General features: G+C 43.4%; 1 long non-coding RNA gene across 1 annotated transcript in view; it reads left to right on the top strand.

Annotated features, from left to right (window-relative positions):
* Positions 1-3,136: 3,136 nt before the first annotated feature.
* LOC146816575 (uncharacterized) overlaps positions 3,137-27,599 on the top strand; it is a 31,905-nt gene continuing 7,442 nt past the window's right edge. The window contains exons 1-2 of the long non-coding RNA XR_014962461.1: positions 3,137-3,206; positions 3,405-3,434. This is a non-coding gene — a long non-coding RNA (uncharacterized LOC146816575). The remainder of the gene's footprint in view (positions 3,207-3,404; positions 3,435-27,599) is intronic.

Here is a 27,599-nt window from a genome sequence, read left to right on the forward strand (position 1 = left end):
ACGCCCAATAATATCAGGCATTGGGTCTCTTCTTGAACCCCTCTCAACTTTTGTAGACCACTTTTTGAGACCGATGGTGCACAAGATGCCCACATATTTACAAGATACTAAGGATGTCCTGAAGATTCTACCTGACGTCGAGTTTGATGCCAACATAGATCTACTGGTATCCTTCGACGTAGAATCTCTCTATACGTCAATTCCACAAAGAGAGACTCTTGATGTGATCGAGACCCTACTAAGAGCACATGATTTAGATTCCATCACCCCGGTCTCTTTCATTATGACTTTGGCGAATTTGGCTATGACGGAGAATTATTTCCAATTCGAGGAGTCCATGTACCTACAGGTCTCTGGGACCAGCATGGGCAGCGTTTTTGCCCCTAGCCTGGCGAACCTTTACGTCCATCGGTTCGAAGAAGAAACCATCCTTACCGATACCAACCCCTTTCTCGGATCGCTCCGCCTCTGGAAACGTTACATCGATGACGTCCTTGTGGTGTGGCGAGGGACTGTGGATGAGCTTCATACTTTCCACAATTGGCTGAATAGTAGGAATGCATTCCTCCGTTTCACTGTCGAGTACAGTAATACACATCTGGCCTTCTTAGACCTCAAAATTAATGTAACTCCAACTGGTCTTCAATCTGAGCTCTTTCGGAAACCTATGGCAAGGAACTCCCTGTTGAGCTACGAGAGTTGCCATCCGAAAGCTCTAAGGGACAACCTGCCCTATGGGCAATTCCTGAGAATTCAGAGGAACTGCTCCACCAGGGAGGGCTTCTTTCATCATGCCAAATTGCTAGAGAACAACTTGCTTGAAAAAAAGTACCCGAAGCAATTAATACGCCGGTCAAAAAAGAGGGCGTTCAATAATAACCGTGAAAGCCTTCTGGAGCCTACATTCCCAAAAGCCAAAGAATCTCGGATCACCTGTGTCAACACGTTTGGCACTCGTTCCAATCAGATCCAGAAGATCATCAAGAAACATTGGGGTATCTTGAACACGGGGAATGATAATCTGCCCCCGCCTCTATTTGCCTTCAAAAGGGGTAGGAACCTCAAAGACCAACTTGTCCACACAAGACCCAGAGTAGCGACTCCGAGAGCAGTAGGAACACTTTGGGGTATGACAGCTGTGACAGGTCACCATTCCTGTGGGAATTGCACCGCCTGCCCCCAGACCGTCAAATCTACCACTATTGACATTGGAGGCGGGCGTCTATGGGAACAAAGGCGCTTCACAAATTGTAACAGCCTCAATGTCATCTATTTGATAGTCTGCCCCTGTGAATACAAATACGTGGGTATGACGACCAGGAAGGTCAAGACGCGCATTTCCGAGCACAGGAGCACCATCCGCTGTCGTAAACAGTCCACCAAAATGATCAATCACTTTTTGGAGGTGGGACATGGCCCTGATGAATTTCGATGGACCATTCTAGAACAGCCCCTGATACCTAACCATGTGACAGACATTAGCAAGTTTCTGTTCAGGAAAGAACAAAAATGGGTGTACACTCTGAACTCAGACAAGGACGGGTTGAATGATGACATTCCGTGGATGTCTCTGTGAGATGCACTCCTCTAGCGTATTAGTCATCTCAACATTTATATGGGGTCTGGCACTGATTCTGACCAGTTTACAGGCTACGTTTGCTTTTCTCCATACTTCGCCATTTCTTGTGAGGTTCAATGTAGGATTCACCATAATCTTTCCATTCCTTGTGATGGTGTAGCCTCATACGTGTTTTCTAGGCCATTGTCGGGCATAAACACCCCGTTGCCTTCGTCAACTTATATCTAACACATATTGGAGCCCCTCTGCCTGATCAACAAGTGCTCACTTGTCTAAAATAAAAATAAATAATAAAGAATATTTCAGTGGATCTTTATTTGTTATTTATTTTTTACCGTTCCACTTGTCAGTGCGGTATTGCTTGGCTTAAAATAGAGCCTTACAACATTGGTAGCCATAGTAACATGTAGAGCTGCTAGTGCGCTGTACCTGAGCTTTTACAAACAACAGTACCTCCAAAAAAACCCATTTCTTTTGGATGCCCCTGCTTTAAACATACATGCAAATATCAATGTTTCTGGAGACTGAGTATTAATAAATAAATTAATAAATTTGTGAGCTTTCATAAGCTCTAATCTACCTGTGAGCGTCCTTTCTCTCAATAGGACTACATATCCCAGAATCCTTAGTGGTCATGTGATGACAATTGACACGCCCAGTTGAGGAAGTAAAACTGTAGTGTTTGACTCCGCGCGTTACCTCCCCTTACAGCCAGAGGGACGCTGGAAGTACCGACGGACAGGTGAGAGACACGCTCTTCTTGCCTGTCTGTCAGCAATCCTAGTAGCAGGATGCCATTGTGCGCGCTCGCCACCAGTGTGCGCATTGTTTATCCAGAGTCCATTGAGCGCTGCTGCCAGTGTAGAGTTCAATCCCATAGCGCGGTAAGAGCTATTTGTTTTACGGAGGACCAGAGCTCTGCATTAACTATCGAGCTCTGCTGCCTTTGTGGAGTTTAAACCCTCAGCGCGGTAATTGACATTTGACTCACGGCGCACTAGAGCTCTGTTTGTTCTCTCGCGTTGGGCTGCTGGTTATGACTCACACGCGAGCAGTTTTCAGAAAATGTTCAAAAAGCGGCATTGCGGGTGTTGTGTACTGGCGCTCTGCCTATGTGTTTACAGTTTAACCAGATACCTCCCAGATGATGGTATTACTAACGAAATGTGCTCTAATATAATAGCTGGAGTGTTGATGCTAAAATATAACCTGCTAAAATATAACCTCACAAGCAGGGATCCTGTCACGATGTGTACTAGTGGCAGTTCTCTAATGACTAAGTGATACATGCATAAGTAATTATACAATGAGGTGCAGGTGGACCCCATACCTCAATGTTTAGGAACAGATATGCTTGTTCTTTGCACTGGCTTAATTGTCATTAAACACATTTTCAGGCCATCGAGGGTCTGATCTTTGCCATTTGTTCAACTGCGGCCATTGCCTTAGCCAGGTTTTTTGGCTTTTCTGACCTACTACTAACACCAGTACAATTTGTGATTATGTGTGAAGTCAGCTGCTCGCTGACGTGTCTCTGTATGTGTCTCTCTCTTTCCACTAGAGCGGTGCTTCAATTACCTGAGCTGTTTGCCAGGTGAGGTGAGGCAGTACTCTCCTGCACAATATGGTAAGTGGGAGCCCTACTACATATCATATGTAGGTATTGTAGTTCCATGTAGTAATTAAAGCACTACCAAGAGGATTGCTTCATAAATTCTCTTTATAGATATGGTATACCATGTAATTGTTTTGGATACCGTAGATATACTAATTATATGTTTTTCCCTTGTTTTCGACTATGTTTGTTCTCCTTCGGACTTCACAGCTGGGAGAATGATCCTTCACTAATACCCAGGTGATACCTTTTCCTTTTTCATATTTTCTTTACACAACACTAGCAGTAGCGACACAGGTCCTGAAGAATGCAGTGGATACCAGTGTGATCCGTAATTCCTGCTGAAACATGTCGACCAACCTGTTGGTAGCTATTAGTTAAAACTACCAATTTCGCTCTTTTTAAGCTTTAGAGACTTTGAGGTCTCAAATAAATAAGTACTTTCCTCAGAGCCATCTAATTTTAATATCACTACTTTGCACTTTTGCACTATTTCACTTTTTTACTCGCACTGCTTTTCAGTAGCCCCCTGTGACCCAGTTATACCATCACTGGTTCCTATGTTGTCATTCATGACTAAACTCTTTTCCTATCCTTCATGGTTAGAAGGAACCCACATGATGAAAAGGGCGCCCAGGAAGAGCTACTGATGGGTATTTTTCAAAAACTATGAATGATGTACCCTGTCTAGCGAACCAATATCACTAGCTCCATTACATAGTCGTATCTTGTGAATTTCATACCTTTGACCCTCCATTACTTTTTGTATTGTGTTTAAGAACCAGGACGTGCCTGCCAGCACGCGACAAGGAGTGCAAATAAAGTAGGAGATGATCCCTACCTAGTAGAGAGTGAGTAGTATTGAGTAGTAGAGAGTGAGTAGTAGAGAGTGAGTAGTAGAGAGTAGAGAGTAGTAGAGTGAGTAGTAGAGAGTGAGTAGAGAGTGAGTCGTAGAGAGTAGTAGAGAGTGAGTAGTATAGAGTGAGTAGTAGAGAGTAGTAGAGAGTAGTGAGTAGTAGAGAGTGAGCAGTATAGAGTGAGTAGTAGAGAGAGAGTAGAGAGTAGTAGAGAGGAGTAGAGAGTAGTAGAGAGTAAGTAGTAGAGATTAGTAGAGAGTGAGTAGTAGAGTAGAGAGTAGTGAGTAGTAGAGAGTGAGTAGTAGAGAGTAGAGAGTAATAGAGTGAGTAGTAGAGAGTAGGAGAGTAGTAGAGAGTGGTAGAGTAGTAGAGAGCAGTAGAGAGTGAGTAGAAGAGAGTGAGTAGTAGAGTAGTAGAGAATAGTAGAGTAGTAGAGAGTGAGTAGTAGTGAGTAGTAGAGAGTGCGTATTAGAGAGTGAGTAGTAGAGAGAGAGTTGTAGAGAGTAGTAGAGTAGTAGAGAGTAGTATAGAGTGAGTAGTAGAGAGTGAGTAGTAAAGAGAGTAGTAGAGATAGAGTAGTAGAGAGAGAGAGTAGTAGAGAGTAGTAGAGATTGAGTAGTAGAGAGTGAATGGTAGAGAGTAGTAGAGAGTGAGTAGTAGAGAGTAGAGAGTAGTAGAGTGAGTAGTAAAGAGTGATATTATTATTATTTAGGAATTTATAAAGCGCAAACTATCGCCAGTTACAGGCATCCTGGCGCTGACAGAGTCTGAGGGAGGAGAGGGGAGGTAGAACAGAGGGGCTGATAGGCTAACCCGGGAAGAGCCAAGTTTTAACCTTTTTTCTGAAAGGTAGAAGTTCGTCAATGTGTCTGATCTCGGTGGGAAGGGTGTTCCAGAATCTAGCGGCGGTAACCTCAAAAGATCTACCTCCGGATCTGACCTTCTTAAATCTGGGAGTGAACACCAGTTTGGCATTCGAGGAACGAAGTTGTCTAGTAGGGACATACCACATAAACATAGATTGTACAGGGACTGGGCCAAAACCATGGAGGGCTCTAAAAACAATACAGAGGGCCTTGAATTGCACTCTCTGTCTAAGAGGGAGCCAGTGCAATTGTGCCAAGGCGGATGGCCCATGGGATCTCCTCGGGAGCCCCAAAGCTAGTTTTGCAGCTGCAGATTGGACTCTTTGGAGCCGGTCTAATAGATACTCCGGGGCCCCTAACAGGAGGGCATTGCAATAGTCCAGCCTGCTTAAGATAGTGCATCTAACTATTTGAGCGCGCGCCTGGATAGGCAGAAGGGGCAGGACTTTTCTTAAAGAGCGCAGAATGGCATGGCAACAGGCAGAGGTTTTCTGGACATGTGTCTCCATGCTGAGCTTGTAATCAAGCATGACCCCCAAGTTGCGGACCGAATTTGCAGGCTGTACAAAAGAAGCTGTTTCCAGGGGCCAGAAGTTGCTAGGAAACGAACAGGGGGTCCTCGAGCCACTATTAAAAAGCACCTCGGTTTTCCCTGCATTAAACTGCAGTGAATTGTTCTTCAGCCACCTTGATGTCTCACGCAGGCAGTTATGTAAGGTCTCTATGGAGATAGAGTCCTCTCCTTCCAGAGAAAGGATCATCTGCGTGTCATCAGCGTAATTAATGGTTTTAATGCCAAAACTTTTGATCAAAAGAATTAGTGGCCTAAGATAGATATTAAAAAGTATTGGGCTAATGGCAGAGCCCTGTGGGACACCATGCAAAACCGGAGAGAAAGCAGATTGGAAAGGAGGTAGAGATACTGCTTGTTGCCTGTCCTGCAAAAAATGAGTGGAACCAGTGCAATGCCTTATCCCTCACTCCTGCCTCCCATAGGCATCTCAATAAGATCTCATGATTCACCGTGTCAAAGGCGGCAGACATATCAAGCAATAACAAAAATGATGCCTGGCTTCTGTCTGCTCGCCTTTGTAGTTCGTTCATGGCAGTAATGAGGGCTGTTTCGGTTCCGTGCGCAGGCCGGAATCCGAATTGGTCTCTGTCCAGTAATAGATGATGTTCCAGGTGGTAGGAAAGGGTGTTACTGACCACTCGTTCCACTATCTTAGCAGGGAACGGCAATAGTGAGATGGGCCTATAATTGTTTGAACAGTCAGGGTCCAGGGAGGGTTTTTTCAGCAGAGGGGAAACTAGAGCTTGTTTCCAGAGTGCAGGGACAGTGCCGGTCAGCAATGATTGCTGACAGATTAAATGGAGCGGGGGAAATAGTTCTGCTTCGCATTCTTTCCAGATTTTGGGGGGTACTGGGTCCAATGGTGACCCAGACACAATCCCTCGAGCTATCTTAGTGAAGAGTTCGAATGTTAGTGGTGGAAACCTGCATAAGAATTCTTCTGAAGACCGCTGCTTAGTCAGTGCTTGATTCTCCAGAGTACCAATGTTTGAGGAAAAGGGGATACCAACAATAGGAGGAGTATCCAGCTCATTAAGGATAAGTTCAATTTTCTCCTTGAAGAAAGAAGCCAAATTGTCACAGAGGTCTTGGGATGGAACGATCAGATTTTTACAAGACTCCGGGTTAGTGACACTATTTAGGATGCTAAAAATGCTCCTGGAATTATTAGTAGTGTTACAGATCAGGGAGGAATAGTACTCGGCTTTTGATTTTTTAATAAGAGTTTTGTACGCGAGGACCTTGGTTTTCCACGTGTCTTTGCAAGTAGTATTATAATCATGTCTCCACCTTCTCTCAGCTTGTTTACATTCAAGTTTTAGCCATTTTAGGTCGGAGTTAAACCAAGGGGCTGAGTCTTTACCCCTGCAGGTCCGAATTTTAAGGGGTGGAGGGAGTCAGCCACCCTGGAGATGCTGGAGGCAAGGGAATTATAATTGTCAACTGTGCTTTTGTTTATATCAAAGAGTTGATGCAAATGGAACGTTTCGCCCGAAGAAAGTGCACGTGAAAGGGCCCTCCAATCTCTGCAATTAATTACCTTGGTCGATGCCGGGGCTTTATAAGGGCCAATCGTCTTATGGAGAAAAAATTTAACCAATGAGTGGTCGGTCCAGTCCATTGGAAGAATTTCTCCCATTACCATTAGGTCGGGTGGCGCAAAGATCAGGTCAAGCAGATGACCCCCCTTATGGGTAGCCTTGGAGGTCAGCTGAGAAAGGCCAAAGCTGTCGCAGGTAGAGAGTAGATTCTTGAGAGCTGCGTCAAGGATACCATTTTGCCATAGATTAAAGTCACCGAGTATAAACAGCTTCGGGTGAGATAAGGCGATACTGGTTAAGGTGTTGATTAGAGCATGTTGCTGCTGAAGGCTAAAAGCCCCTGGCGGGCGATAACACAAAATTGCTGTAATGATATTTCCAGCATGGGTCTGAATTGAAAGTCCTAGTAACTCAGTGCCCAGAATAGAGTCGAGAGTAAGGATTTTAATGCTACAAGAGGCTCTGAAAATGACTCCCACACCTCCGCCTCTACCAGTAGGCCTAGGGTGGTGGAGACATTTAAACCCAACAGGACAAGCAAATCCCGGATCGACCAAACAATCAGGACGTGTCCAAGTTTCTGTCATAAAAAGGATATCAAGCTCATGAGAGTCGATCAGAAGTTGGATCTCTGTGCAGTGTTTGGGCAAGGACCTGACATTCAGTAGCCCACAGTGCAAAATATCATCACACAGTACATCAGCCTGGGGGAGGGAGGAGGGTAGAAAGGACAGTATTCCTTTGTTAGCCCACTGAGTACCTATTTGAATAAGCTCCTCTCTGGAATAGGGAGGCCTGGTTGGAAGCTGAGCCTGGTATGAAGGGTCGAAGCCGGCAGCATGAGGGGCCAAGGGCCCTACCTTGGCGCGGACGGGCGCAGACGGACTTGCCTTAGACGCGCCTTCGGCGCGCCATCGTCGCGCCCGCTGCGCTCGTCCGCTGCGCTTCCAAGGAAGGCACATGTTTTATAGGACTGTGACAGCGTCCGAGGGGTGTGCGTGGCCTCAAGGGGGGCGTGGCCTCCGCGATCGAGCAAGCCGTAGCGTCAAGATTCCCTTAGGTGTTGATCCCGGCAGCAGCAGGCAAGTAAGAGCCCTGAAGTCGTGAGGGAAGGGGGAGGGAAGGTGGGTTTTAAAACAACCAAAAATCACAAGTTTTAAAAACAATAAGCATCAATTCACACTCCCAGGTTCCGCCTCAGGAGGTCTGTCAAGTGAGAATCGCGCGCTAGTGGTCGGCGCCTTAAATGCTGGAATCGGGGTGGGCGTGGCCTCAAGGGGAGTAGTAGAGAGTAGTAGAGCGTGTGTAGTAGAGAGTAGTAGAGTGAGTAATAGAGAGTAGTAGAGAGTGAGTAGTAGAATAGAGAGTAGTAGAGAGTGAGTAGTAGAGAGTGAGTAGTAGAGAGTAGTAGAGTAGTAGAGAGCAGTAGCGTAGTAGAGAGTAGTAGAGAGTGAGTAGTAGTGAGTAGTAGAGAGTGAGTATTAGAGAGTGAGTAGTAGAGAGAGAGTAGTAGAGAGTAGTAGAGAGTAGTAGAGAGTGAGTAGTAGTGAGTAGTAGAGAGTGAGTAGTAGAGAGAGTAGTAGAGATAGAGTAGTAGAGAGAGAGAGTAGCAGAGAGAGTAGTAGAGAGAGAGTAGTAGAGAGTAGAGAGTAGTAGAGAGAGTAGTAGAGAGAGAGTAGTAGAGTGAGAGTAGTAGAGTGAGTAGTAGAGAGTAGAAGAGAGTGAGTAGTAGAGTAGAGAGTAGTAGAGAGTAGTAGAGAGTGAGTAGTAGAGAGTAAGTAGTAAAGAGTAGTAGAGAGTAGTGGAGTAGTAGAGAGTGAGTAGTAGAGAGTGAGTAGTTGAGAGTAGAGAGTAGTAGAGAGTAGTAGAGTGAGTAGTAGAGAGTGAGTAGAGAGTGAGTCGTAGAGAGTAGTAGAGAGTGAGTAGTATAGAGTGAGTAGTAGAGAGTAGTAGAGAGTAGTGAGTAGTAGAGAGTGAGCAGTATAGAGTGAGTAGTAGAGAGAGAGTAGAGAGTAGTAGAGAGGAGTAGAGAGTAGTAGAGAGTAAGTAGTAGAGATTAGTAGAGAGTGAGTAGTAGAGTAGAGAGTAGTAGAGATTAGTGAGTAGTAGAGAGAGAGTAGTAGAGAGTAGAGAGTAATAGAGTGAGTAGTAGAGAGTAAGAGAGTAGTAGAGAGTGGTAGAGTAGTAGAGAGCAGTAGAGAGTGAGTAGAAGAGAGTGAGTAGTAGAGTAGTAGAGAATAGTAGAGTAGTAGAGAGTAGTAGAGAGTGAGTAGTAGTGAGTAGTAGAGAGTGCGTATTAGAGAGTGAGTAGTAGAGAGAGAGCAGTAGCGAGTAGTAGAGTAGTAGAGAGTAGTAGAGAGTGAGTAGTAGTGAGTAGTAGAGAGTGAGTATTAGAGAGTGAATAGTAGAGAGAGTAGTAGAGAGTAGTAGAGTAGTATAGAGTAGTAGAGAGTGAATAGTAGAGAGTGAGTAGTAGAGTGAGTAGTAGAGATAGAGTAGTAGAGAGAGAGTAGTAGAGAGTAGTAGAGAGTAAGTAGTAGAGAGTGAATGGTAGAGAGTAGTAGAGAGTGAGTAGTAGAGAGTAGTAGAGTGAGTAGTAGAGAGTGATTAGTAGAGAGTGAGTAGTAGAGAGTGTGTAGTAGAGAGTAGTAGAGTGAGTAATAGAGAGTAGTAGAGTGAGTAGTAGAGAGTAGTAGAGAGTGAGTAGTAGAGTAGAGAGTAAAATAGAGTAGTAGAGAGTGAGTAGTAGAGAGTGAGTAGTAGAGAGTAGTAGAGTAGTAGAGAGTAGTAGAGAGTGAGTAGTAGTGAGTAGTTGAGAGTGAGTATTAGAGAGTGATTAGTAGAGAGAGAGTAGTAGAGTAGTAGAGAGTAGTAGAGAGTGAGTAGTAGTGAGTAGTAGAGAGTGAGTATTAGAGAGTAGTAGAGATTGAGTAGTAGAGAGTAAATGGTAGAGAGTAGTAGAGTGAGTAGTAGAGAGTAGAGAGTAGTAGAGTGAGTAGTAGAGAGTGATTAGTAGAGAGTGAGTAGTAGAGAGTAGTAGAGCATGTGTAGTAGAGAGTAGTAGAATGAGTAATAGAGAGTAGTAGAGGGTGAGTAGTAGAGTAGAGAGTAGTAGAGAGTAGTAGAGAGTGAGTAGTAGTGAGTAGTAGAGAGTGAGTATTAGAGAGTGAGTAGTAGAGAGAGAGTAGTAGAGAGTAGTAGAGAGTAGTAGAGTAGTAGAGAGTGAGTAGTAGTGAGTAGTAGAGAGTGAGTAGTAGAGAGAGTAGTAGAGATAGAGTAGTAGAGAGAGAGTAGCAGAGAGAGTAGTAGAGAGAGAGTAGTAGAGAGAGTAGTAGAGAGAGAGTAGTAGAGTGAGAGTAGTAGAGTGAGTAGTAGAGAGTAGAAGAGAGTGAGTAGTAGAGTAGAGAGTAGTAGAGAGTAGTAGAGAGTGAGTAGTAGAGAGTAAGTAGTAGAGAGTAGTAGAGAGTAGTAGAGTAGTAGAGAGTGAGTAGTTGAGAGTAGAGAGTAGTAGAGAGTAGTAGAGTGAGTAGTAGAGAGTGAGTAGAGAGTGAGTCGTAGAGAGTAGTAGAGAGTGAGTAGTATAGAGTGAGTAGTAGAGAGTAGTAGAGAGTAGTGAGTAGTAGAGAGTGAGCAGTATAGAGTGAGTAGTAGAGAGAGAGTAGAGAGTAGCAGAGAGGAGTAGAGAGTAGTAGAGAGTAAGTAGTAGAGATTAGTAGAGAGTTAGTAGAGTAGAGAGTAGTAGAGATTAGTGAGTAGTAGAGAGTGAGTAGAAGAGAGTAGAGAGTAATAGAGTGAGTAGTAGAGAGTAGGAGAGTAGTAGAGAGTGGTAGAGTAGTAGAGAGCAGTAGAGAGTGAGTAGAAGAGAGTGAGTAGTAGAGTAGTAGAGAATAGTAGAGTAGTAGAGAGTAGTAGAGAGTGAGTAGTAGTGAGTAGTAGAGAGTGCGTATTAGAGAGTGAGTAGTAGAGAGAGAGCAGTAGCGAGTAGTAGAGTAGTAGAGAGTAGTAGAGAGTGAGTAGTAGTGAGTAGTAGAGAGTGAGTATTAGAGAGTGAATAGTAGAGAGAGTAGTAGAGAGTAGTAGAGTAGTATAGAGTAGTAGAGAGTGAATAGTAGAGAGTGAGTAGTAGAGTGAGTAGTAGAGATAGAGTAGTAGAGAGAGAGTAGTAGAGAGTAGTAGAGAGTAAGTAGTAGAGAGTGAATGGTAGAGAGTAGTAGAGAGTGAGTAGTAGAGAGTAGTAGAGTGAGTAGTAGAGAGTGATTAGTAGAGAGTGAGTAGTAGAGAGTAGTAGAGAGTGTGTAGTAGAGAGTAGTAGAGTGAGTAGTAGAGAGTAGTAGAGTGAGTAGTAGAGAGTAGTAGAGAGTGAGTAGTAGAGTAGAGAGTAAAATAGAGTAGTAGAGAGTGAGTAGTAGAGAGTGAGTAGTAGAGAGTAGTAGAGTAGTAGAGAGTAGTAGAGTAGTAGAGAGTAGTAGAGAGTGAGTAGTAGTGAGTAGTTGAGAGTGAGTATTAGAGAGTGATTAGTAGAGAGAGAGTAGTAGAGTAGTAGAGAGTAGTAGAGAGTGAGTAGTAGTGAGTAGTAGAGAGTGAGTATTAGAGAGTAGTAGAGATTGAGTAGTAGAGAGTGAATGGTAGAGAGTAGTAGAGTGAGTAGTAGAGAGTAGAGAGTAGTAGAGTGAGTAGTAGAGAGTGATTAGTAGAGAGTGAGTAGTAGAGAGTAGTAGAGCATGTGTAGTAGAGAGTAGTAGAATGAGTAATAGAGAGTAGTAGAGGGTGAGTAGTAGAGTAGAGAGTAGTAGAGAGTAGTAGAGAATGAGTAGTAGAGAGTGAGTAGTAGAGAGTAGTAGAGTAGTAGAGAGCAGTAGCATAGTAGAGAGTAGTAGAGAGTGAGTAGTAGAGAGTATTGAGTAGTAGAGAGTGAGTAGTATAGAGTGAGTAGTAGAGAGAGCCGTAGAGAGGAGTAGAGAGTAGTAGAGAGTGAGTAGTGGAGAGTAGTAGAGAGTGAGTGGTAGAGTAGAGAGTAGGAGAGAGTAGTGAGTAGTAGAGAGTGAGTAGCAGAGAGTGAGTAGTAGAGAGTAGTAGAGAGTGAGTAGTAGAGATAATAGAGTGAGTAGTAGAGAGTGAGTAGTAGAGAGTAGGAGAGTAGTAGAGAGTGGTAGAGTAGTAGAGAGCAGTAGAGAGTGAGTAGTAGAGAGTGAGTAGTAGAGTAGTAGAGTAGTAGAGAGTAGAAGAGAGTGAGTAGTAGTGAGTAGTAGAGAGTGCGTATTAGAGAGTGAGTAGTAGAGAGACTAGTAGAGAGTAGTAGAGTAGTAGAGAGTAGAAGAGAGTGAGTAGTAGTGAGTAGTAGAGAGTGAGCATTAGAGAGTGAGTAGTAGAGAGAGAGTAATAGAGAGTAGTAGAGTAGTAGAGAATAGTAGAGAGTGAATAGTATAGAGTGAGTAGCAGAGAGAGTAGTAGAGATAGAGTAGTAGAGAGTAGTAGAGAGTAGTAGAGAGTGAGTAGTAGAGAGTGAATTGTAGAGAGTAGTAGAGAGTGAGTAGCAGAGAGTAGAGAGTAGTAGAGTGAGTAGTAGAGAGTGATTAGTAGAGAGTGAGTAGTAGAGAGTAGTAGAGAGTGTGTAGTAGAGAGTAGTAGAGTGAGTAGTAGAGAGTGAGTCGTAGAGTAGAGAGTAGTAGAGAGTAGTAGAGAGTAGTAGAGAGTGAGTAGTAGAGAGTAGTAGAGTAGTAGAGTAGTAGAGAGTAGTAGGGTAGTATAGAGTAGTAGAGAGTGAGTAGTAGTGAGTAGTAGAGAGTGAGTATTAGAGAGTGAGTATTAGAGAGTGAGTAGTAGAGAGAGAGTAGTAGAGAGTAGTAGAGTAGTAGAGAGTAGTAGAGAGTGAGTAGTAGAGAGTGAGTAGTAGAGAGAGTAGTAGAGATAGAGTAGTAGAGAGAGAGTAGTAGTAGAGAGTAGTAGAGATTGAGTAGTAGAGAGTGAATGGTAGAGAGTAGTAGAGAGTGAGTAGTAGAGAGTAGAGAGTAGTAGAGTGAGTAGTAGAGAGTGATTAGTAGAGAGTGAGTAGTAGAGAGTAGTAGAGCGTGTGTAGTAGAGAGTAGTAGAGTGAGTAATAGAGAGTAGTAGAGAGTGAGTAGTACAGTAGAGAGTAGTAGAGAGTGAGTAGTAGAGAGTGAGTAGTAGAGTAGTAGAGAGCAGTAGTGTAGTAGAGAGTAGTAGAGAGTGAGTAGTAGTGAGTAGTAGAGAGTGAGTATTAGAGAGTGAGTAGTAGAGAGAGAGTAGTAGAGATAGAGTAGTAGAGAGAGAGTAGTAGAGAGAGTAGTAGAGAGAGAGTAGTAGAGAGTAGAGAGTAGTAGAGAGAGTAGTATAGAGAGAGTAGTAGAGTGAGAGTAGTAGAGTGAGTAGTAGAGAGTGAGTAGTAGAGTAGAGAGTAGTAGAGAGTAGTAGAGAGTGAGTATTAGAGTGTAGTAGAGAGTAAATAGTAGAGAGTAGTAGAGAATAGTAGAGTAGTAGGGAGTGAGTAGTAGAGAGTGAGTAGTAGAGTGTAGAGAGTAGTAGAGAGTAGTAGAGAGTGAGTAGTAGTGAGTAGTAGAGAGTGAGTAGTAGAGAGTGAGTAGTAGAGAGAGTAGTAGAGAGTAGTAGAGTAGTAGAGAGTACTAGAGAGTGCGTAGTATAGAGAGAGTAGCAGAGAGTGAGTAGTGGAGAGTGAGTAGGAGAGAGAGTAGTAGAGAGAGAGTAGAGAGTAGCAGAGAGTCAGAGAGCACTAGGACCCTGCACTAGGGTGAAGGGAAGGGCCAGCCACCGGACACCACTCGGGGCAAGATTGAGGAGACAAGGGAAGAACCAGGACGTGCCTGCCAGCACGCGACAAGGAGTGCAAATAAAGTAGGAGACGATCCCTACCTGTATCCCGGTTTGTTCCTTGGGGTCCGGGGCAGACGCAGGACACGACATTGTGCACTATCCATTAAGCATAATGGGGGAAAAGAGATTGCATAGCTACACAAATTGGCACCTTGCTGTGCTCCAATCAGAGCCCTTCAATCAATAGCAGCACATCGGATCACCCAGTGATCATTCAAGAGAGAGATGCATGGAGGAAGATGATTGGGTAAACAAGATTCTAGACTCTGGTGCGCCTTTGCCTTGATTCAGCAGTCTGAACCCTACAAAATTTAATTCCTAAAACGTTAGAAAACCGAACTGTTCAGAGCTGCCTTTAACCGAACGCAGTACTGATAGTGACCGTTATTGGAGAATTTCAGACACTGTTAATCACCTGTCCTCCTGGAATCTAACTCCCTGCCGTTAGATTGCTTTTCTTTCAGTAGTCAAAAGAAGTCACTTGGTATTTAGTGCTTTATAAAACTTTTTAGTAACTAAACTTTTTAGTAAATAAAAATGTGTCTGTGTGCGCTTTTCTGTTTGAGTCAGTGTTTGTGTGTCTGTGTGTGTGTGTGTGTGTGTGTGCCTGCCTATCAAGTAGGTTTACCTGTGATTAACTGGCTGCCTGCCTTTGATTGTGTGGTGTTTTATGCATCTTTTGACCTGATCATGAGTGGGTCGGTGTTTTCTGGTCGGAATTCTGTGTTGTGTGTTAACACTGGGTGCATTAAATACCTCACCCTTCGTTAAATTTCGACAGATCAAGCCTGTCGAAAGTTAACATGTGAAAAGTATTTAATGTATCATGAAGATTATGGTTCATTAAGCACTAAAATACGTATTTTCCTCCCCAAAAACTCAGAATAGGCATCAGATAAATAGCGTACCTGGGGCATTGTTTTTTATGAGGTGCCATAAACTCGGCCGATGAACTCGGAATCGGGGCCTTTGTATGCCGGGTGTCAATGTGAATACAGCAGTATTTGGATTCCTGGGACAGCTTACAATCGTTCAGTGAGTGGGCATTGTGTAGACACGCCTGTGCCTCCTCACTCCCGGAGTGAGTGCCTTCCTAGAGTAGCTACAAATAAAATGACGCAGACAAAGGCCGCGGAACACATTATAAAACAAAATCCATTCTCCTCTATGCGGGCGTGAGCTCGGACCCACACAGCCAACGCTGCAGCAAAGAATCATGGAATTCTGGAAGCCGAACTATCTTCCTCTACATGGGGGCTGGCCCGATATTAAAGAGGGTTCTCGGGTTCAGCCCAGGCAGGTGGAGTGTGTGAGATCTGCCTGCGGGTCGACGCCCAGGGGCATCCCTTGGAGTCGGAAACCTCTACCCCCTCCCAAGGGGGGTGTCTTCTGTGTATTGTGTCCCATGTGGCATCGACCACTTGTCCCTGCATCTGCATCGATAATGGGGCGCAACAACAAAGGCTTATCCTCATCTGCATTCATGGATGTTCCTTTGTCATGGAGTGGGCGCAGAAGGTGCCCCCCTAACAGTCAGTATCACAGAAGGGGATGTACAAGCTTCTGCTGAACCATCTGTAATATGTAGTGCCCCAAGGGCATTTATGTAATATAGTCCAGGGAGACCTGTGGCATTCTTAGCCAAGAATCATGCCCACCCCTCCAAAAAAGCACTTTAACGAAACCCACCCTGTTCCATTGGTCACCATATCATAGTTTGCAGACTGGAACCCTTAGCCAAGCCTTCTTGAAAAGGTCACCCGAAACTAAAATATGTTCTCACAGCATTAAAACAACAGGGATAAAGTATTACTCTGCATACAAAACACGTTGGCTTTGTTCAGCCAGCGTATCACAACCACTCAATAGCTATTTGTATAGTGGAACTGCAGTGTGAAAGTCAATGGGCTATAATTCTAATATTAAAGGCAAACAACACGAATGCATTATTCCTAGCAACACGCAAATATCATATTCTAATTACCTGTCTAGCGATTACAAGCAAGGAAAGTGAAAAGGAGTCAAATTGAAACCTGTCTCAATGCGGAGTGTGTTGTGGTATTAACAGCCCGCGTAAAACAAGTTGATCTTAAACAGAGCCAAATCTGTCAGTGAGAGAGTTGGTTCGAATGTTAACAAGCGCTCGCCAGGCAGCCACGGTTTATTTTTGCATCTCGCTTTCTGAAAGCGAGATGCAAAAATAAACACGCGGCGGAGCTTGTCTTTATGGGGCCATGTGTTTGAAACACATGGCCCCATAAAGATAAGAAACCTTTTGCAACGCACTGAAGGCAGACGAGCCAGTCCAAGTGGGACGGCTCAAAAAGCCAAAAGTGAACGTCACAAAGAGCTCTTTCCCAATGGCTGGCCACCGTTTAGCATAAACGGTGACGCCGGCCAATGGGAAAGAAGGGCGGGTTAAAGCCCTTTACAGAAAATACCCAAAAACGTTAAATCTCGCCAGCGAGACTGCGCATGTGCACAGCCCACACCAGCCGAGACCTAAAAAGGATGACATTTCTTTAAATAACGTCATGTGTCAATATACATTTGTGGTATAATGCTAGTATTTACCAGTAGATGTCTTGTTATGTAATATTTGGCAGCTTAAATAGCTAAAATTTGATAGGCATCAAAGTATGAGCGCGCTTCTATCAGTTAGATAAATATGGAAATGTATAGTTTTACAACTTCATTAATAGGTAATACACAAAACAAATATGGATAAAATGGCCCAAAAATAAATATGAATAAATACAGACGAAACTGTTAAAAAAATAAATACCATAAAACCGGGAGCCCTAGTTATGTTTTATCAGTCATGTAATATGAGTCATGTAACCTGAGAAACAGCTACGTTGTCTAAGATTTCACATTGTCAGATATAGTTCAGCTGTCTGAGTTGTAAGCTTGTAAAATGTGATAGCCTAGTTACCTGAGCGCGAAAACAGACATTTGCCACACCTTGTCCCCCAGCCCACTCCCACCCCTGCAAATCTAAGTTATAATATGTGCTTGTGAAGGCAATTTGGTGCCCCCTCCCGGACCCCACCCTAAGTGACTAGTGTCGGCTTGCTCTTGTACCGGGACTGTATTAGACATGTTTGGGGACATCTTAAGGATTCTGGGGCCCCGGCCAAACTTTTTCGGGGGGCCTTTTGGGAACAGTTTTGAATTTATGATCCAGTTTCAGCTCTTTCATGCCCTCTTTTGTCATGTCACTGACAGTGCACAGGCAGAATGTTCCAAATTCTAAATGTGTTTACATCTCATATTGAGGGATAGTGATGTGTGTTTTCAATATTGTAACACAGCAGCAGCTCGCTAATATTTCTGCAAGCAATCTCTGTGACACCCTCGCATTTCTCATATGTGAGGTCCTGTTTTGATCTGAAAGAACCTTTTGAGGAATGTTGCATGAATCATTAACAATACATTTTTTTTCAAAATGTGTGTGATAGACTCTCGCACATCACTCACATTAACATTCATTGAAGGGAAAAAACCAGCATGTTTAAGAATTATTCAAGGTCATCAGGGCAAGACTGCAGAACCGAGCTGGCTCTATCGTGGCCCCCTGACAGGCCGGGGCCCTGGGCTAGAGCCCACTTTGTCCATGCCTTAAAACTTCTCTGGACGTGTTATAGCTGGTCAACAACATTACCCTGGCAGCAGAGGTGTTTCTAACCCGGTACCTCCCCGAGTGCCGATCGGCATCGGACACTGGCCCCGTGCAGGGCGCAGCCTTCATCCCACAAACATTCACAGAGCCTCGCATCCCTCGGCGGAGTCTGCCCCAGAGGTCGACACTGTTCCAATCATCGCCAAAGAACACATTCCGAAACTTAAAAGGGCAACCATCTTGCCTGTGTGGCCGCTGCTCTGTTGACTCTCCTGCATACAATTGGAGTTTTGTATTTTCCGCCCGAGAACAGTTGCAAACTCCAGCGTCCAGCACGGCTCCCGAGTAACAGGATTACAATGTTGCACAGCAGATGGCACCAGGGTTGTTGGGGGGGTGGTGGAGCCCAGTGAAGGGACACAAACACTGCTGGACGGCGGCGCACTGTGCTGTGTTTGTGAATAGGCTGCTACTTAGTCCGGCTGCAGGCAGCATTTGTACCAGAGCCCTGTAGAAAGCATGCTAAGGCAGCGTGCTGCAATAGTCTGCCAGAAGATGTGTTTGTGTGTTCTTTTCAGTTTCACACAGCACAAACTCAGCCCAAGGGGACTGGAGCGCTTTACATTTGCACCACCTTCGTTACACAAGGCCAGATTATTATTACTCTTTTTTGTCAAGGCAGGGAGAGAGTAAGTGATTTGCCCAGAGTCACACGATGTTGAGCCGACGCCGGGACTTGAACCTGGTGCCCCAGTTCAAAACTAGCAGCTCTATTTAAAAAAAAAAAAGCAACATACTTGTACAGAAAAGGATAAAAAATAAGCATTTTCACTGTAAAGTATAGCGTGCGTCAGTAAAAGTGAAACTCGTATATTTAAAACACCTGATAAAAATATTTAATGAAATACTAAGGGAGGAACCAGATAAGTTCCTGAGTGACTTCAAAATAAGGTAGATATAGCCTTAGCTCATAGCCCGGGCCCCCTGAGACACCCCATGTCCTTCCAAACCTGGACAGCCAAGCTTCAATAGGGTCCCAGATGCACAGTAGCGTAATCCTCCATGTATCATTTTGTAAAATGGGCATTCCTAGACCACAGAGAGTAACAGACTTCTATCACCAGGCCGTGGAGTAAGTGATTTGCCCAGAGTCACACGATGTTGAGCCGACGCCGGGACTTGAACCTGGTGCCCCAGTTCAAAACTAGCAGCTCTATTTAAAAAAAAAAAAGCAACATACTTGTACAGAAAAGGATAAAAAATAAGCATTTTCACTGTAAAGTATAGCGTGCGTCAGTAAAAGTGAAACTCGTATATTTAAAACACCTGATAAAAATATTTAATGAAATACTAAGGGAGGAACCAGATAAGTTCCTGAGTGACTTCAAAATAAGGTAGATATAGCCTTAGCTCATAGCCCGGGCCCCCTGAGACACCCCATGTCCTTCCAAACCTGGACAGCCAAGCTTCAATAGGGTCCCAGATGCACAGTAGCGTAATCCTCCATGTATCATTTTGTAAAATGGGCATTCCTAGACCACAGAGAGTAACAGACTTCTATCACCAGGCCGTGGAGTAAGTGATTTGCCCAGAGTCACACGATGTTGAGCCGACGCCGGGACTTGAACCTGGTGCCCCAGTTCAAAACTAGCAGCTCTATTTAAAAAAAAAAAAGCAACATACTTGTACAGAAAAGGATAAAAAATAAGCATTTTCACTGTAAAGTATAGCGTGCGTCAGTAAAAGTGAAACTCGTATATTTAAAACACCTGATAAAAATATTTAATGAAATACTAAGGGAGGAACCAGATAAGTTCCTGAGTGACTTCAAAATAAGGTAGATATAGCCTTAGCTCATAGCCCGGGCCCCCTGAGACACCCCATGTCCTTCCAAACCTGGACAGCCAAGCTTCAATAGGGTCCCAGATGCACAGTAGCGTAATCCTCCATGTATCATTTTGTAAAATGGGCATTCCTAGACCACAGAGAGTAACAGACTTCTATCACCAGGCCGTGGAGTAAGTGATTTGCCCAGAGTCACACGATGTTGAGCCGACGCCGGGACTTGAACCTGGTGCCCCAGTTCAAAACTAGCAGCTCTATTTAAAAAAAAAAAAGCAACATACTTGTACAGAAAAGGATAAAAAATAAGCATTTTCACTGTAAAGTATAGCGTGCGTCAGTAAAAGTGAAACTCGTATATTTAAAACACCTGATAAAAATATTTAATGAAATACTAAGGGAGGAACCAGATAAGTTCCTGAGTGACTTCAAAATAAGGTAGATATAGCCTTAGCTCATAGCCCGGGCCCCCTGAGACACCCCATGTCCTTCCAAACCTGGACAGCCAAGCTTCAATAGGGTCCCAGATGCACAGTAGCGTAATCCTCCATGTATCATTTTGTAAAATGGGCATTCCTAGACCACAGAGAGTAACAGACTTCTATCACCAGGCCGTGGAGTAAGTGATTTGCCCAGAGTCACACGATGTTGAGCCGACGCCGGGACTTGAACCTGGTGCCCCAGTTCAAAACTAGCAGCTCTATTTAAAAAAAAAAAAGCAACATACTTGTACAGAAAAGGATAAAAAATAAGCATTTTCACTGTAAAGTATAGCGTGCGTCAGTAAAAGTGAAACTCATATATTTAAAACACCTGATAAAAATATTTAATGAAATACTAAGGGAGGAACCAGATAAGTTCCTGAGTGACTTCAAAATAAGGTAGATATAGCCTTAGCTCATAGCCCGGGCCCCCTGAGACACCCCATGTCCTTCCAAACCTGGACAGCCAAGCTTCAATAGGGTCCCAGATGCACAGTAGCGTAATCCTCCATGTATCATTTTGTAAAATGGGCATTCCTAGACCACAGAGAGTAACAGACTTCTATCACCAGGCCGTGGAGTAAGTGATTTGCCCAGAGTCACACGATGTTGAGCCGACGCCGGGACTTGAACCTGGTGCCCCAGTTCAAAACTAGCAGCTCTATTTAAAAAAAAAAAAGCAACATACTTGTACAGAAAAGGATAAAAAATAAGCATTTTCACTGTAAAGTATAGCGTGCGTCAGTAAAAGTGAAACTCATATATTTAAAACACCTGATAAAAATATTTAATGAAATACTAAGGGAGGAACCAGATAAGTTCCTGAGTGACTTCAAAATAAGGTAGATATAGCCTTAGCTCATAGCCCGGGCCCCCTGAGACACCCCATGTCCTTCCAAACCTGGACAGCCAAGCTTCAATAGGGTCCCAGATGCACAGTAGCGTAATCCTCCATGTATCATTTTGTAAAATGGGCATTCCTAGACCACAGAGAGTAACAGACTTCTATCACCAGGCCGTGGGGTGGGGTGAGTCTATTCGCAGCCACCATCCAGCTAGGCCAAGCCTCGCCACCTCGATTGCCATGAAGTATGTAGCTGTCATTTTCGATGGAATGCTTGCCCAGTGCCCCAACATAACCATTTTGGAATCCCAAGATTTGTCAGTCCTCGTTGACACACTGATCTTCCGGAACACATACTGGCACATGCATCAACAATGCCATTTGCGATTCCTTATTAGCGAAAAATAAGGATTCGCTAATAAGGAATAGCAAAAGGCTATGCATGTAGAAATCGCTTAATAAATAGCAATTTCTAAGCATTCCTTAATTGCGACTCGCAAACTGCGTGTCGCAATTAAGGAATACCTCCCCATTCATTCTTATGGGCCTACAGGCCCATAGGAATGAATGGGAAGACATTCTCAATATGCGATTCTCAATTAGAGAATCGCAAATTGAGACTGCAATTTCAAGTTTGCCAGGGTGTCAAAAGGACACCCTGTTGCACCGCTGAAATCTGCATATGAGTACATCTTGCACTCACACGTGTGTGTGTAAAATGGAACTTTGAAAAATTTATCAAAGTTTTTGCAAATTACCATGAAGTTCAACTTCATGGTAATTTGCGCCCCCTATTAGCACAATTGCTAGTTTTTTTACTTTAATGCATTGCATTTAAGGAATCTCAATTTGCGATTCCTTAAATGCAATGGCAATTTAAGTAATCGCAATGTAGAGATTACTTAAATTGCGATTTTTGCATTTGGGATACCGGTCGCAAAGGGGCAGATTCTGAGAATCTGACCGTTTGTGACCGGTTTTTGCTTTGATGCATGTGCCTGATGGTCCCAGTAAGCCTTAATAGATCGACAGGCAGCAAAAATGTGCATACTACCAGCCCCAGTAGAAATTCAATAAAAACATATTGAGCTGTTTCTCATACCCCATTTGTGTAGAAAGAGTGGTGTTTAGTAAGGATATTTAAGTATTTTAAACTGATGTACTTTGATGTGTGAAACATTAAGAACGGTATGAAGCAGCATATTGCTCTTCTGAATGCCCAGGCATGTTACCTCCTTACCAAGGTGCAGACTCCATTTGAGTACCAAGTAATCAATCCTCCAGACCCTGACTGGATTTTTTTTCATTCCATACACATATACCTCCAAGTAGGTATCTTCATAAAGAATTAAAAAAAATATTGTGTGATAAATCCATTTGTCCTGGTTGAATAGTCGGGAGAAAACGTCGGAATTGCAGGTACTGGAATAAACCCTGCTTAGGAATTGCAAAGTTTTTCTGCCGTTCTCCGAATCAGGAAGACGCCCCTAACCCAATATCCATCCCAGGTTTTTTAATTGCAAAACTTTCAGCAGGATAAAAAACTTCAGTGTAAAAACCCTGGGAGATTAGGATTAAAACTGATGAGAGTGTAGATGTTCAATCTGGAGAGTCCACAAAGTTTCCTAATATTTAGGCTCACCAAATCAAAAACGTGCAGAGTTATAAACTTTGTTTACTTATAATATGTGGTGTCGATAAAGCCTTTAAAGTACTTAGGGCCCAATAACGACTTTGAAGTTGCTGCGCCAGCTCTCCGAGTTCAACTCGTGCAGGTGGACGGTCCTTTTGCCTTTCCAACTACGCTGCCCTAAAAAAGGGCACCACAATGGGAACTGCAAAAATGTTCCAGCACAGCATGGACTGTGAATTCCATGCCGTACTGGAACTGGGGGTGCAAGCAGACAGGGGGGCATGTGTTGTTCCCCCCAAATGCATCCCCATGGGAGGCTTACCGCCATGAAAAGGCTGGCAGCGAGAGGAACTCGTAATATGCTTCACAGGACTGCGCCAGTCGCGCTCAGCATATTGCATTTCCCCACTGCCGCACCACCACCAGGGAACAGTGGTTCCCTGTTGCAACTGGCGGTCTACCGGTGGAACACCTAACAGAGTCGTAATCCGGCAGGCAGAACACCACCGCGAGTCTGGAGGTCCATGGACCGCCAAACTTATTATCAGGCCCTTAATGATCTTACACAATCCTTGATAGTCTAAAAAGAATTCTGAAAGACTACTCTCCACCCCCGTAACTGTGGATAATCGAAAAGTGAAGGCTGCCATATAATACAGCCACAATGAGGGGAAAGATACTCCATCCACCTGATGAGATAACAGAAGATTCTGATTAGCGCAGTGTGGATTCGTATATATCCCCAGCTGGATTTCTGCCTACTAGCCTCCACTTTTTTTAAGAAGGCTTTGATGAAATACAAAATTGTAGAAATAAAAAGATAAAGATATCAGGGAAGTATAACAATTGTTATGACATTACGCCGCCCAATTAGGATAAGATGCAATCCATCCCACTTACAAAAAATCTTCAGTGACTTGGAATATAACACACTATAATTAAGATCTATTACATGCTCCTTCTGCACAGCTACACGCACTCCAATATACATTGCAGGTTTTACCCAATGAGGATCACTTCTTGAATCAAGATCATTGGTCGCCAGCAGGGTTTTGTCGACATCCAGCTTATGTCCAGACAATACATCGTCCTGTTCAGCCACCAACTGAACAGCAATGAAGTGCATTTGGGGAAGAGGATGTCAGGACATCAATGTCATCTGCGCATCCCAGTACTTTTAGATCTAAATTCTGGAGACGAAGTGGTATAAGAGAAGTAGCTGTCTTAAGTGTTCGAATGTAAGGATCTAAATAAAGAGCAAAAAACTGAGAAGAGAGCCTTGCTTCATAGCTCCATGGATCTGTATTATCTGTGTCAGACTGCATCCACAGAAAATGTGTGTTAAAGAGCTGTGTAAAGTCCTGAATCGCCTCATAAATTTGGGGGCCAAAGCCCATGGATTGCATTTTTGTTGCATTTTTGGCCACAAGAATCTTCAGGAGAAACTGTTGAATGCCTTCTCGGCATAAAACAGGAACAACACAGCAGGTCTATTCTGAACTCCACAAACATCCGGGCAGTTATTACGGTATTGATATATGAGTGTTTATCTCTGGAAGGAATAAAACTCTGCTGCATTGGATCAACAAGATATGAGATAGCATGGCCATTTAGAGTATTCGTGAATATATATTGGAATCTGAAATTACTAGTGAGATTGGCCGATAAGAGTCACATTTAACTGTGTTTTTTTTATATTGTTTGAGGAATATGGCTATGAAGGTTGTGCCCCAAGATGGAGGGACCTTTTATAAGGCAATACGTGAGTTGAATAGTTTGACTGTAACTGGAACCAAGGCCTTTAAGAAGGTTTTATAAAATGCCAAATGTATCTGATCCGGTTTGGTGGCTTTACTAAGTTCCATCTGTTAAATTGCCTTCTCTATATCAGCTTTGGTTATTGGAGCCTATAAAGAAGCATCAATCTGTTCTTCAGGGACCAAAAAAGCCTCTTCGTAAAGAGTAGCATAAAATGCCTGAAAGACCTCTCTTTTCTCTGCACTGATGGCTAGATCCTCCACACTATTTTCAATTTTGACAATAGGGACTTTGTGTTTTTGTCCTTAATTTGATAGCCTAGAGTATGCCCAATCTCCTCATTATTTTCAAATCGAAACATCTGAAAAGCCTGTATCTTTTTATTATCCCTATAGGGTATCCTTTGTAAGAGTTGTCTGTATAGTCGCTATTTGTTCAAAAACTATCACTGATCCAATGATGAACCACTTACTAATATACTTGGCATAGTCGATTTCCAGATGTAACAACTCCCGCCACATCCAGGCCTCCACCAATTTCTCCTCCTGCACCTTCCAAATAGTAAAAGTAGAAGTTGAACACAAATTTGTCCCCACAAAGTCAGCTAGCTAAGTTTCCAAAATAGCTATATTATGCTTGTCTAGAACTAGAAGAAGCTTGCGATCAAATGTCCAGCAAAGGGGGCTTCCTACAAGAGAGAAAAGACTTCCCCATAACATATAGGGAAAGAACGTTATAGTCTGACACCACCTGGGGATTAAGCTGGATGTCTAGATTGGAAACCAAAGTATGATTTACGATCCAGGAAACAGACTGATGTGATGCTGAATAATAGGTATATTCCACAGGCCGACAAGTTTGCCAAGCATCGACTAAAGCCCATGATTCAATTATGTTTTAATAACCCCCTTGTTTTTTGCATTCGGTTTGCTCCATGCGATTCAATAAGTCATGCATCAAGTCCTGTATGCAGGATAACATTAAAATCCCTACAGATTATGATGGGGTCTGCCAATGATGAAGCTCTCTTAGCAGTTGATGAAAAAATGAGTGATAATTGTGGTTAGGACTATGGACGGTGCATATAGTAAACTGAATGCTTCCTTTTTTTAATCTGGGCAATTAACCAACAGCCCAAGATATCCACCCTCGCTTTGACTAAATGTCATTTCCTGCCCTACACCAGAAAGCAACCCAATACTGAGGGGCATCAATCAACTCCGGCAACCACAAAGAACTCCTAGCCAAAATGACAACGTTTGTAAGCCCTTTTTGTGACAAATGTGTCGCCTGTAGACATAAAACATGCAGTTTTAACATAAGATGCTCCTTTTTTTATAAACCCAATCTTCTTTGCCGATCTCAAACAATTAACATTCCAACTATGCAAATCCTGGTTGCCACCATGATTACTATTAACCAAAGTTAACAAAACATGTTTGTATTCTGACACTCGTTGTTTTTGACCAATTAATGCCTAGATTCCTTTTTTTGCTAAGGAACCACGACCCTCACTCATATCCCAACACATGCCAGAGAAAGCTCATTTTCCAAACTAGCCTATAACCTCCTCAACTCTGAACTCACAATCCCTTGCCTGTCCACCAAACCCAAGCCTCAACCCACCCAATAAGTGGCCACACTCAAAAGGGTACACACTAAAACATCAGTAAATTAAATTTTACCCTAGCAACCACTGCGATGCACACCCCCCGCTCCCAAGCGTACCACCCTTAGTAAAATAGAAGTAATCTCCAGGGCCCTGATCGATATCTTAGAAGGAAAGATCGACAGAATTACACTGATAGAAAAAAGGAAATAAACAAAAGAGAAAAAGCACACAGCCTTATTATCTTCATAAACTATTTGACAGAGTCTCTCCCAGCTCGTCATTAAGATCGTACATAGTCTATCCAAAACATGTCAGACATCAAAATCCAATTATTTCATAAAGATAACCAAACCCCAAGTATAGCACTAAAGAACTGACTCCCCTCCATGACAATGTACATCCTTCTGCCATTGGCTAAGTAGTTGTCACACTTTGAATGAGTCTCTATAAAATATAGTTCTTGCCATTAAAATACATTTTTATGTTACCAGGTTCCACCAAGGAAACAGTAGCACTGACTTTTTAAAGGGTCAGTATTTGCTCATGAAGATGACTTCTCTGCTCCACGGTTTCCTGGCTGAAATTGGACCTCACAAAGAATTCCACACCACAAAATCAGGCCGCATGGCCTGATAAATAAGCTGTTTCAAAACAAATTTCTAACATAAATCAAGATTGCCCATGTATATTGCACAGCTCTGCCTTTATTATTTGTTCTCTACAGAAGGTGGTGCACCCTTTGTATCAGACTGTCCATATACCACACATAAAAATGTGGAAAGTCTTCTTTAAACAAACAGACAATTTAAGATCTTACATCGTCTCCCTCATTGCCCTCTGGAATCCCAAGCACTTGCAAGTTATTCATTCAAAGGCAATTTTTCATGTCATCCATCTTTGAAAATAGATTCTCTAGCCTTTCCTCCTGCCATTCCGTTTGGGCTTGATTGCTCTGAGCGACATCGACCAGGCTGCTGTTACAAGTTTCCATTTCAGACATCCAAGCCTGTAAAATATCCATATTCGTAGACAATTTACGGAATACAAGTTCTGTCTTAAGGTGCGTAGTTTTCAATGATAGGGTATCCTTCTTGTTCTCTTCTCTGTGGAGCTGAATGAGCTCATAGATGGTAGATAGTGTCGGCTCACTCTGTTCGAAATTAGCAGGCTGATTTAACGCTGTGTCTGAGGTAGAAGGTGGAGGCCATGTGCCAATAGTATGCACTTTAGAAGGTCTAAGTTTTGTTTCTGAAGGTTTCTGATGATGTTCACTGGTGGGACTGATTTAAATTCCCCCGGGCCCCATAACATCTCGCCCTCTCTAAACCTACATGGGTGTAAGACACCCTCGTCAAAAACTGTGTCAATAACTCCTCCACCTAGCTGGTTTTGAGTGGGATGGGTTCCCCTGCCCTAGCCTCCTCTGGCTTGCCCCCCTGATTTGGAAGACTCTGTCATTAGCGTGCCCTTTGGCAAAGCCTCTCTTGAGTCTTGATCTCTGCCTTGACATCCTACAACCTCCTTCTCTGCCCCCTTCTCCCCCTTAGCCTCCGATTCTGATAAACTAACCATCCATCTCAGAAAGCAAAGAGAACGCCTCCAAAGCCTCCTGTACATTGTAGGCCACATGTGTCATCAACTGTGTCAGCAACTTGTCCTTATCGTAGTTAGAGTAACTTTGATGTGTGAGGTAAAAGTGTTTGGTGCTGTTTCCCCTGACACATCTGTAAGGGTGAGGCTCCCCTGAATGGCACCATGCCTGATATCCAGTAATCTGACCTCAATTTTATCTGAGCCCATGGTCCCAACACCCCCTGCCGAGAATCCACCATGTCTGTCTCTAAAGAGGAGGCTGATCACTTTGCCCTGCTGACAGTGAACTGGGTAGATAAATATCTTGTTGAGTAACAGCAGGAGACAATAAG

This window comes from Triturus cristatus, chromosome 6 (genome assembly GCF_964204655.1).
Source record: "Triturus cristatus chromosome 6, aTriCri1.1, whole genome shotgun sequence".
Classification (NCBI taxonomy): Eukaryota; Metazoa; Chordata; class Amphibia; order Caudata; family Salamandridae; genus Triturus; species Triturus cristatus.